Source organism: Balaenoptera acutorostrata, chromosome X, assembly GCF_949987535.1.
Source record: "Balaenoptera acutorostrata chromosome X, mBalAcu1.1, whole genome shotgun sequence".
Lineage (NCBI taxonomy): Eukaryota > Metazoa > Chordata > Mammalia > Artiodactyla > Balaenopteridae > Balaenoptera > Balaenoptera acutorostrata.
Window position 1 is genome coordinate 73,784,979 of NC_080085.1, and position 12,402 is coordinate 73,797,380.

A 12,402-nucleotide genomic window follows, 5' to 3' on the forward strand; every position below is an offset into this window, starting at 1 on the left:
CTTAATGGTGAAAGCCTGAATGTTTTCCCCCTACAATCAGAAACCAGCAAGAACATCTGCTCTCACCACTCCTTGAAGTCATTGACAATGGAAAAAGGGAAAAAAAAATAAAAGAATTCCAAATTTGAAAGGAAAAGAATAAAACACCCCTATTAGCAAATGACATGATTGTCTATGTAGACAATCCCAAGGAATCTACAAAAAACCTCTTGGAATTAATGTAAGTAAGTTTGGGACATCTGCAGGTTGGTAAGATGAACATACAAAAATCAACAGTATTTCTATACACTACCAATGAACAAGTGGAAATTGAAATAAAAACAGACGATATCATTCACAATACCTCCCAGGGAAATATTAAAGTATATATCAAAAAATATATGAGCTGTATGCTGAAAACTACAGAACACTGATGAAAGATATCAAATAAAGCCTAAGTAAATGGAAAACACACCATGTTGATGGACTGGAAGATTCCAAATAGTTATAATGCCAATTCTTTCCAAATTCATCTTTAAATTTTTTTTTTAACATCTTTATTGGAGTATAATTTATTTACAATGGTGTGTTAGTTTCTGCTTTATAACAAAGTGAATCAGTTTTACATATACATATGTTCCCATATCTCTTCCCTCTTGCATCTCCCTCCCTCCCACTCTCCCTATCCAACCCCTCTAGGTGGTCACAAAGCACCGAGCTGATATCCCTGTGCTATGCAGCTGTTTCCCACTAGCTATCTATTTTACGTTTGGTAGTGTATATATGTCCATGCCACTCTATCACTTTGTCACAGCTTACCCTTCCCCCTCCCCATATCTTCAAGTCCATTCTCTAGTAGGTCTGTGTCTTTATTCCCACCTTATCCTTAGGTTCTTCATGACTTTTTTTTTTTTCTTAGATTCCAGACGTATGTGTTAGCATACGGTATTTGTTTTTCTCTTTCTGACTTACTTCACTCGGTATGACAGACTCTAGGTCCATCCACCTCACTACAAATAACTCAATTTTGTTTCTTTTTATGGCTGAGTAATATTCCATTGTATATATGTGCTGCACCTTCTTTATCCATTTATCTGTTGATGGACACTTAGGTTGCTTCCATGTCCTGGCTATTGTAAATAGAGCTGCAATGAACATTTTGGTACATGACTCTTTTTGAATTATGGTGTTCTCAGGGTATATGCCCAGTAGTGGGATTGCTGGCTCATATGGGAGTTCTATTTTTAGTTTTTTAAGGAATCGCCATACTGTTTTCCATAGTGGGTGTATCAATTTACATTCCCACGGACAATGCAAGAGTGTTCCCTTTTCTCCACACCCTCTGCAGCATTTATTGTTTGTAGATTTTTTGATGATGGCCATTCTCACCGGTGTGGGATGATATCTCATTGTCATTTTGATTTGCATTTCTCTAATGATTAATGATGTTGAGCATTCTTTCATGTGTTTGTTGGCAATCTGTATATCTTCTTTAGAGAAATGTCTATTTAGGTCTTTGGCCCATTTTTGGATTGGGTTGTTTGTTTTTTTGATATTGAGCTGCATGAGCTGCTTGTACATTTTGGAGATTAATCCTTTGTCAGTTGCTTCATTTGCAAATATTTTCTCCCATTCTGAGGGTTGTCTTTTCATCTTGTTTATGGTTTCCTTTGTTGTGCAAAAGCTTTTAAGTTTCATTAGGTCCCATTTGTTTATTTTTGTTTTTATTTCCATTTCTCTAGGAGGTGGGTCAAAAAGGATCTTGCTGTGATGTATGTCATAGAGTGTTCTGCCTATGTTTTCCTCTAAGAGTTTGATAGTGTCTGGCCTTACATTTAGGTCTTTAATCCAGTTTGAGTTTCTTTTTGTGTATGTTGTTAGGGAGTGTTCTAATTTCATACTTTTACATGTACCTGTCCAGTTTTCCCAGCACCACTTATTGAAGAGGCTGTCTTTTCTTCACTGTATATTCTTGCCTCCTTTATCAAAGATAAGGTGACCATATGTGCGTGGGTTTATCTCTGGGCTTTCTATCCTGTTCCATTGATCTATATTTCTGTTTTTGTGCCAGTGCCATACTTTCTTGATTACTGTAGCTTTGTAGTATAGTCTGAAGTCAGGGAGCCTGATTCCTCCAGCTCCATTTTTCATTCTTAAGATTGCTTTGGCTATTCAGGGTCTTTTGTGTTTCAATACAAATTGTGAAAATTTTTGTTCTAGTTCTGTGAAAAATGCCAGTGGTAGTTTGATAGGGATTGCATTCATCTATAAATTTAATGCAATCCCAGTAAAAACTCCAGCAAGATTCTTTGTATATATACACAAGTGGATTCTAAAACTTATATGGAAGGATAAAGGTACTAGAATAGCCATAGCCATACTAATTTTGAAAAAAAAAAAAAAAAGCAAAGTTGGAGGACACACACTACTCAATATTAAAATCTATTGTAAAGCTACAATAATCAAGACTATGTGGTATTGGAGGAAAGATAGATACACAGATTGATGAAATCAGAAGAGAGAGTCAAGATATAGACCCAAGATTGTAAAGACAATTCAATGGAGAAAGGCAAGTCCTTTCAACAAATGGTACTGGAACAACTGAATATACACATGCAAAAAAAAAAGATGAACCTAAACCTAAACCTTTCACTATATACAAAATTTAACCCATAATGAATCATAGACCTAAATCTATGAAACTACAAAACTACAGTTTATAGTTTATAAAAAAAAAACTGTAAACCTATAAAAACTCATAGAAGAATACATAGGAACAAATTTTCATACCCTTGGGTAAGCAAAGACTTCTTAATTATGACATCAAAAGCAAAATTTGTAAAAGAAAAACTCACTAAATTGGATTTCACCAAAATTAAATCCACTAAATTGGGTTTCACCAAAATTAAAAACTTTGCTATGCTAAGTACACCATAAATAGAATGAGAAGACAAGCCACAGTCTGGCAGACAATATTTGCAAATTGTGTATCTGATAAAAGACTTGTATCCAGAATACATTTTAAACACTCCCAAACCTCAACAATAAGAAAACAAACAACCCAATTACTAAAAATGGACAAAAGATTTTGACAAACAATTAACCAAAGAAGATAAATGGATGACAAATAAGCATGTGAAATATACTCAGCATCATGAGTCATCAGGGAAATTTAAATTAAAGCCATGAGATACCATTAAATACTTATTAGATTGGAAATAAATAGTAATAAAAACCTGACACGAGCAAGTGCTGACAAGGATGAGAAGCAATTGGAACACTCTACCATTGCTGGTGGAACTACAAAGTGGGTGCAGCCACTTTGAAAAAGAGTTTGGCAGTTTCTTACAAAGTTAAGTATAGACTTACCATGAGAATCATCAATCACACTTCCAGGTACTTATCCTAGAGAAGTTAAAACTTATGTTTACACAAAAGCCTACATGCAAATATTTATTACAGCTTTATTCATAATTGCCCCAAACTGGAAACAGCCCAGAGGCCCTTCAACTTTTGGACATCCATACAATGGAACACTACTCAGCAGTAAAAAGGAATGGATTTTATACATGTAATAACATGGATGAATCTTAAGTGCACTTTACTAAGTTAAAGAATGCAGACCCAGAAGGATACATATTATATTATTCCATTTATGAGTTTATGGAAAAGATAAATCTATAGGACAATGGATACCAGGGGTTAGTGCTGAGAAGAGGGTCTGAATACAAAGTGGGTAGCATGAGGGAATTCTTTGGGGTATTGGAATTGTTCTTTATTCTATCAGTGATGGTGATTTCAAGGATTCATGCATGCATTAAAATTCATAGAACAGTACACTAATAGAAAATTTAATTTTACTGTATGTCAACTAAAAATAATAGTAATGAACAATTTTTTTTTTTTAAATCCAGATAGCCATTAGCACTGGGATTATGACTTCCTGATGGGCAGGTCAGGCATACGTGGCCCAAAGGAAGCCTTCAGTCTCCTTGGTGAGTACTTTCTTGAAGGAGAGGGTTAGTATTAACTGTGAGGCCATGAATTACTAACAGGTTATATCCAAAGAAAACAGTTATCTATTATCAAGTAGGCATTCCTTACTCTGATCATAGGAAGAAGTCATCGGGAGGGCATTTCCCCTGGTTTTCTGTCCTCTCAGACCTTATTTCAAGACCCACCAAATGTGCATTTGTGTAGCTATATAAAAAGGTTGATATTTGTCAGTGTCATTCTTTGGGGGAAATTAATTACTTGTGAGTAGAGTAACCATGACTACCTTTCTATTTTCTTCTTCTCCCTCCTCCCTTTTAAAAGCAAAACCAAAATATTAAAATTGTCATATGCTTCTGTATAGGTAATTCTGCAACAGATTAGAAATGACTATAAATATACACACGAGTCAGAGGTGTTACAGTTCATTCATAGTGTACCCTGCTAATTTTTATGATTTAAACAATAAAAAGTATGGCAATTAGCCACTTTCATTTTCTGGCAATGTTAAATGAAGCAGATTATTTAGGATCTAAAATAAACAGGTTTATTTTATTATAAATCAAAGCCAAATGGACATTCCAAGTGGGCTAACAACTTTCTTTTTAGCATGGCATTTGCAACATCAAAATCTTCTATCTGCTTTATTTTTAGTTAAATTAGATAAAATTGAAGTGATTCCCTTAGAAAGGACATTTTTCTAAAGGAGCCATTTTCTCTAAAAGTCCAGATAGTAAATAATTTAGGATTTACAGGCCATAGAGTCTCTTACTCAACTACTCAACTTTGCCTTGCACTGCAAAAGCAGCCATAGATAACGTGCAAAGAAATGAAAGTGGCTGTGTTACAATAAGATTTTATTTACAAAAAAAATGTGTCAGCCATAGCTTGCCAACCCTTGCAATATAGGGGATGATAAGCTTTCTTTGATGTTGCTGCAACGGATAGAAAGGCTGAACAATGAAAATGGGTCTTTTCTCACACTGCTCAGAAAAACTAACTCCAAACGGGTCAAAGACTTAACATTAGACCTGATGTCATAAAACTCCTGGAAGAAAATGTAAGGAAGAAGCTCCTTGACATTGGTCCTTGCAATGATTTCTTGGATATGATGCCAAAAGCAGAAACAACAAAAGCAAAAATGAACCAGTAGGACTGCATCAAACTTAAAAGTGTCTGCACAGCACAAGAAGCAGTCAATAAAATAAAAAAGCAACCTACAGAATGGGAGAAAAATTTTGCAAACTGTATATCAAATAAGAGGTTAATATTCAAAAAAGAACTCACTCCACTCAATAACAGCAAACAGTCCAATTAAAAATGGGCAGTGAACTAAATAGACATTTTTCCAAATATGACATCCAAATGGCCAACAGATACATGAAAAGATTCTCAACATCACTAATCATCAGGGTAATGCAAATCAAAACCACAATGAGATATCACCTCATACTTGTTAGAATGGCCATCATCAAGAAGACAAGGAAGGGACTTCCCTGGTGGTCCAGTGGGTAGGACTCTGCACTTCCACTTGCAGGTTCGATCCCTGGTCGGGGACCTGCAAGCTGTGCAGCATGGCCAAAGAAACAAAAAAGAAAAAAGAAAAGAAAAATGGAGGGTCCTCAAAATTTTAAAAATGCATCTACCATATGATCCAGCAATTCCACTTCTGGGCAAAGATCAACCCAAATATCCAAGAATGCCTTGCTCTATTTGTAATATGGACAATTATGCAGTCATTAATATTATATCATAGAAACTCATTTAATTTAATGGATAATGTTCATAAAATAATAAATTAACAAATGGAAAAGTAGGTCATGTAAGATGTGATTTCATTTTGGTAAAGAAAAAAATATGCATATATAGAAAAAAGACTAGAAGGATACAACAAAATGCCATTTTGAAATAAGTATTTATAAGAATTTTTATTTGCTTTATGTTTTACTGTTTTCCATATTTCCTACAATGAATATACGTTTATTTTGTAATATGAAATATTATTTTAAAGCAACATTTATTTTTCTTTCCTAATTCTAGCAGTAATTCATGTCTACTGTAAAATATTTGGAAAACCTAGCAAGTTATAAAAAAGAAATAAAGCCTCTGCAATACCACCACCAGCAGGAGACTGTTTTGCACATTGTATATTATGATGGTTTCATCCACAGGTAATAGAAAACTTGACTCAATGTGGCATAAACAATAAGGATATTTATTATCTTAATAAGGATCCCAGAGGTAGGAAGAGATTCAGAGATGGTTGATTCAGCAGCTCAATGATATCATTATGTTGTTAATTCTGGAGGCGGGGGTGTCTCTCGAACCTGTTCTCCACAGTATTCTACAGTAATTTCCTCTTATGTTTATATGATACTTGCCAGTAGCAACCAGGGTTACAGCCTTCCTCATTCACATCCAGCAGCAGAAATAATATCTCTCTCACACAATCTGGAAGAACAAGTTGATTGGAAGCCCTTCAGTGGAACTGGACCAACTTGGGTCATATGCTCACTCCTCGATCTATTAGACTTACCTCTGGAAAAAGAAGTAAGGTCTGTTTTCCCTGAGGCATATGAACGGAAATGGGAAAGAATGGATACCTAAACAAGATTGAGATTATTTAGAAAAGAGGAAGGGGAGAATGGTTATTAGAGAATCAACAAACAATGTTTATTATGTATATATTACTTTTATAAAAATACATCACTTATGTATGTCAACATCTTTGTACATCTCACAGATCCTATAATCCTCTTTTGCAAAAATAAAAAGTAGTACTTGATAAATGTTTGATAATTTCTTGAAGACAAGTCTTTTATTCTACTTATGTATCTCCCTTGTTACCTAGCAGACTACTGGGAGCTAGAATAATAAAATCTGAGGGTTGGAAAGTAACCTAACTATCATCTTATTCTATGCTACCATGTTCAAGAGGTTCTCAAAAGTCTGTAGCAAATATCATTTTTTTTATGTGGACCATTTTTTTAAAGTCTGTATTGAATTTGTTACAATATTGCTTCCATTTTTTGTTTTTCTGTTTTTTTGGCCCTGAGGCATGTGGGATCTTAGCTCTCCAACCAGGGGTTGAACCTCCACCCCCTGCATTGGAAGGCAAAGTCTTAACCACTGGACCGCCAGGAAGTCCCTGCAGCAAATGTCACTGAATGATTTCTTGGTTGGTTATTTCATCTATTTACTATCTCCTTAATTGAGAAGCTAGTGACTAGCTTTCCAGATGTTCCCACATGATACGGCTGCATCTCCTTCCCAAACTCCCTCCCTCCTTTCTTTCTTCCTCTCTATTTTAACATTTACTTATTAAACTGTAAGAAAAATGCACATTTGGTTAGAAAATTCAAATGATACAGTAGGGTATAAAGTAAAAACTGAAATCCTCCTGATCTTCCCCCACTCACCCCCCCATAGGTAAATAATGTTAGCAGTTTTGTGTGTATTGTGTGTATTCTCCTAGAAATTTAGATAGATAGATAGATGATAGATAGATAGATAGATAGATAGATAGATAGATAATGTATGTATGTATACATATATATTTATATACATAGACACATATACAAATATTCTGAAATGCGCTTTCTTCTCCAAATAATTTATCATGGGCAATTTTTACATAAATATCATCTTGAAAATTCTCACTCATAAAAAGCTGCATAATATTCCAGTGTATGGAGGCATTATAAATCAATCTCCATACCTGTGAACATTTAGGACCCATGTGCTTTTTCTGTATTTCAAGCAATGTTGTAACATATTCCGAGTTATGGCCACATTTTCAAACTCTGTTATTATACTAAATCTATAACAAATAAAATTTTATGCGTGAAAATCCTTGAAAACTGAAGAAAATGAATCTGAGGGATGCTTATCAATAAAAACTATTAAGCCTAAAAATATTGATTGTATACTAAGTTACATAAACAAGATTTTGTTTAAAAACCAAAATATTAAATAATAAAAGCAGAACTATTTAGTTGGGTGGGACCATTTGAAACAGATATTACTGAGCAGAAAATGACCCAGTTACTAAAGGCAAAAGCTGCACAATCAAAAATTGCAACTATACAAAGTATTCAAATTTAATAGAAGCAGTAAACAGTGTGCAGTTGGATGATAAAAGCTAGGATAAATAATTATAGCAGTGTAATATAAATGTGGTAGGGGAAGAGATAAGAATACTGAGAAAAAAATCACGAACACTCCCAAGGAGAATAGATTGACCATGTTCTTGAACTTTTATAACAAGAGGTGATATTCATTAAATGATAATGTTCCCAGCATTGTCCCAATGTAAGTGTAATATTAGGTACAATCACACTACAAAGATATATTCTGTCATAAAAGCTACTTTTCAAAAACGATCACCACTACACATACGTATATACCATACATAACAGGAGATTGACTTGATCTAGATTGACAGGGAATTCCTTGAGGGTAGCAATGGTGTCTAATTACATTTCTATCACCAGGAATATGGCTGGAATTGGCTTCTTTTTCCTATAGATGAATGTGCTTCACCAAGAGCATATAGACTCACAAGATATAGGTAAATCGCAAGCATTCTTAAATGTCTGCCTCCGTTTTGCTCTAGACCTAATGGAGGAAGAAAGTGAGAATCCATAGCTGAGCTAATGATTATAGCCCTCACTACTACAGGTAGGATATGGGATATACCCTGTGGCAAAGAATGGTGTAGTCTTCCTGATAGCCTGAGAGTTTCCAAGGTAATTGAGACCTTTCATATGTAGTTGGAGGAGGAATAGAACCTTCACTAGTGATACAGTAATAGCCCCACTAGATTCATGACCATGATTGCTTTAGGCTGATCTATAGAGACAAACACTGGATCCTCACCTTTACAGGGTCACTAAGTGAAATGCTGATTTTCATGGACTTTTAATGAGGGTGGCCAGACAATTAGAGACTTGGCTGCCATAATAAAATTAGCCTACCAACATTTTAAATCACATAGCCAGAAGCCAAGTGCAAACTTCTATTTCAAACTTAGCATTGATATTTAAATTCAAACTTCTTTATTACAAACATGTTGCCTTAGTGAGCTTTATTATTTAAGGACTATAGCTTCAATTCATTTATGGAAGTATCTGATGATCAAATAAAGAAAATGACATTATGAAGTAACATTTACTTCAGGAGGTACAGTCCATGAAAGAATTTGTCTCAGGAATACCTTACTAAGACATAGTTTGAGAATGTTTATTACTTGTCTCATATCAAACCCTGAAACATAAGAGAGAGACTGGTAGAGACTCAATTTCCTTATCTAACTCCACTCTTAAAGGAAGTATTTAATTTGTGTCTCACAGGCCCAATAATTAGAGATAAGGCCAAGGGGAAAGGGAAGGAAATTAACATTATTTTAAGAACCTACTCTGTGTTGAACTAGACAAGTTTTTTAACCAGAAAAATATATCTCCTTGCTTTTGAATCCCTGTGAATCCTTGTCTGATGATCCTGCATGAATTCTTGTAATAACCTTAATAGGTCTCTCTACTTTTAAATTCATGTCTCCCACACCATCACTCTCCCCAACCATCCATTGTATCAGCACCATCTTTCTTTAGCTAGGCATCTGTTCAAAGCTCTTTAGAATCTCATCATTCTTCTGCGTAATCAAGTCTGAACTCCTTAGCTTTACTTTCAAATACCTGGTACTTTGCAATCAATCTTGATCTTTACTCACATATTCTCTCCCTGCTTCCAACTCCTCCCCACCCACCCACTGAACCTTCCAGCCCATGGATGCCTTATTATGGATGGCTATTGAATGTTATAAAGAAATCTCAACACTTATTTCTAACATAGGATAGTAATTAACTATCTCTTTTAAAGAGGTTATTTGCTGAATCAAACTTACAGTGTTCTTTTATTACATATTTTATAATAACATTGACATTTCATGTTTTATACTTTCAAGGAAAAAAATCTCCATTCTCCTTTCCAGTCCCATGACCTTAATACCATCTAATTGCTGATAGCCCTCAATTTTACATCAACAGCCTACTTCTCACATTTCCACTGCCTACGTGGCATCTCCACTTGGATATAATAGACATTTAAAACTGAACATAACCAAAACAAAACTTTTATTTCCCTATGAAAAACCCCATACCTGGTCCAGTCTCCTTCACCTCAGTAAATACTACTACCTTCCTTACAGTTGCTTGGGAAGGAATCTTTTCAGTCATTCATAATTTCACTCTTTCCTTCATAATCCACATATAAGCTGTCAGCAGGTCCTGTCAGAAATTTATTAAAATATATCTTGAATTCATTCACTTCTCTGTCTCTCCAACTGTATTATCCCTGTTCAAGTAACTATTATTTCTCCTCTGGACTACGACAAAAATCTCCTAACTTGTCTCCCCGTGTGTTATAAGCTGAATTGTGTCATTCCTACCCCAGATCTGTATGTTGAAATCCTAACACCCAGTACCTCAGAATGTGACTGTATTTGGAGGCAGAGCCTTTAGAGAGGTAATTAAGTTAAAAGGAGGTGATTAGGGTGAACCTTAATCCAATATGACCAGTATCCTTATGAGAATAGATCAGGGACTTCCCTGGTGGTACAGTGGTTAAGACTCCACACTTCCACTGCAGGGGGCATGGTTTTGAGCCCTGGTCCAGGAAGATCCCACATGCCGCAGAGCAACTAAGCCCGTGCGCCACAACTACTGAGCCTGCGCTCTAGAGCCCGTGAGCCACAACTACTGAGCCCGCATGCCACAACTACTGAACCTGCATGCTGAAACTACTGAAACCCATGCGCCTAGAGCTTATGCTCCGCAACAAGAGAAGACACCGCAATAAGAAGCCCGCGTGCTGCAATGAAGAGTAGCCCCCACTCGCCGCAACTAGAGAAAGCCCACGAACAGCAACAAAGACCCAACGCAGCCAAAAAAAGAAAAAAAGGAAAAAAAAAGAATAGATCAGGACACAGACATACACAGAGGGACGATCATGCGAAGACACAGGGAAAAGACAACCCATCTACAAGCCAAGGAAAGAAGCCTCAAAAGAAACCATCCCAGCTAGCACCTTGATCTCAGACTGTAAGCCTCCAGAATTATGAGAAAATAAATTTCTTTTGTTCAAACCACCCCAGTCTGTAGTACTTTGTTATGGCAGACCTAGCAAACTAACACATTTTATATTGGTTTTCTGTTGCTGCATAACAAATTACCACAACTTTAGCAGCTTAAAACAACACCCATTTATTAGCTCACAGTTCTGTAGGTCAGAAGTCTGGCATGACATGACTGTGTTCTGTGCTCAGAGTATCAAAAAGGCTGAAATTCACATGTCAGCTGGACTGAGTTCTAGTCTGGAGGCTCTGAAGAAAAATACACTTCTGAGTTGATTCTTGTTTTTGGCAGAATTCAGTAAGACTGAGGTCCCCATTTCCTTGCTGACTGTCAGCCAGGAACTGCTGTCAGGTCCTTGAGGCTACCTGCATTTCTTGCCATGTGGCTCCTTCATCTTCAGGCTAGCAATGCTACCAATCAGAGAAGACTCTGCTTTTAAAGGGCTTACCTGATGACATCATAGCCACTCAGGTAATCTCTGTATTTTAAGGTCAGCTGATTTGGGACCTTCATACATCTGCAAAACCCTTTCACAACATTACCTAGATTACAGTTTGAATAACTGAAAGAAGGTACGTCTTCCTCAGAGGCCCACAATCTTGGGGAGCCATATTATTAGAATTTTGCCTAGCACACCCTGCTTTTTCTCTTGTCCTCATATGATCCATTCAGCACATGATTCCTCTAAGATAGCTTTTAAAAACGTAAATCAGATATAACACCCTTGCTTGAAACACTCCAATAGTTTCCTATTGCACTGGGAATAAAATTGACCCCTTAACTATAGACTGGAAATAGCTTTTACTACTACTGTATCAACTCAGATAGAGTGCTTTGATCTGCAGCTGTGATAATAGCTTAACATTGAGACTGATGCTTTTTTAGAATCTTCCACTGTCACACTCTGATCCCAGAGATTGTATCACATTTTCATTTATAATTTCTATATTAGTGGCTCCTAAATGTACTTCTACAGCCCCAACCTCTCCTCTGATTTCTAGTCTCATATATTCAACTGCCAGCTTGACATGTCTATCTAGATGTCTGATAGGAATCTCAAATTAAAAACATTCAAAACAGAACATTTTTTTGTCTCCCTCCTCCCTCAATAAAAAAACCTATACTTCCCCATCTCTGTAAATGCTTCTATCTTCAATAAAATTGCTCAGGGTACAAACTTCAGTCATTCTTGATTCCTCTTTCCTTCACAGTCCATATATAATCCATCATCAAGTCTTATCAGTGATATATACAAAATATATACTGAATGCATCTACTTCCCTTTATCTCCACTTTCACT